The sequence below is a fragment of the Penaeus monodon genome, chromosome 34, assembly GCF_015228065.2.
Source record: "Penaeus monodon isolate SGIC_2016 chromosome 34, NSTDA_Pmon_1, whole genome shotgun sequence".
NCBI classification, from domain to species: Eukaryota; Metazoa; Arthropoda; class Malacostraca; order Decapoda; family Penaeidae; genus Penaeus; species Penaeus monodon.
Window position 1 is genome coordinate 32,504,434 of NC_051419.1, and position 633 is coordinate 32,505,066.

General features: G+C 58.1%; 1 pseudogene; it reads right to left on the minus strand.

Moving 5' to 3' along the window:
- LOC119594889 overlaps positions 1-633 on the minus strand; it is an 8,881-nt pseudogene that overhangs the window by 4,375 nt on the left and 3,873 nt on the right.

Below are 633 nucleotides of genomic sequence, written 5' to 3' on the forward strand. Positions count from 1 at the left end.
GGACCATCCTGTTGGTCTATCTACCTTGGTGCCTCTTTCAAGCGGCCCTCCTTGGCCCCTCATCGCCCGCCCCCCCTTCCCCCCCTGGCTATCAGGCTGGCTTCGTGCTCCCCCGCTCTCGCCTCGCCTGTGCGGACAGTTTCATCTTCTCACCCGCGCCCCCTCCCTTCCCCCCCTCTTGTCCGCCTCCTCGTCCGCGGTTTTGCCGTTCGCCGGCTCTGTTCACTCCTTGGCCTATCGCCCGCTATGTCTGCCGCGCTCCCTTTTCCTCTCCCTTTCTTTGCTCCGCACCTCGCCTCCTAGTCCCCCCTCCTCCCCTCCCGCTGTATTCCCCCCCGCCCGTCCCACGCCCCTCCTCTTCACTGGCCTCGTCTGTCTGCCTGGGGTCGTCGGGGCTTTGCCGTTCTGCCCCTTTTGCATCTCGGTCCCACCATCTGACACCACCCCCTGGAGTGTTGGCTGGGGGGTGGGACTCCTCGTAACCATGATTTTCCATCTGAGGCTGATTCTGAGAGGGAAATTTTGAGATTAGATACTACAAAACTGGCATGGTATATCATTAGTTAAATAGTGTGACAGTAACTGTTAGTTAATACAAGTGAGCTTAAAAGCAAAATAAGTTGATAGGGTATG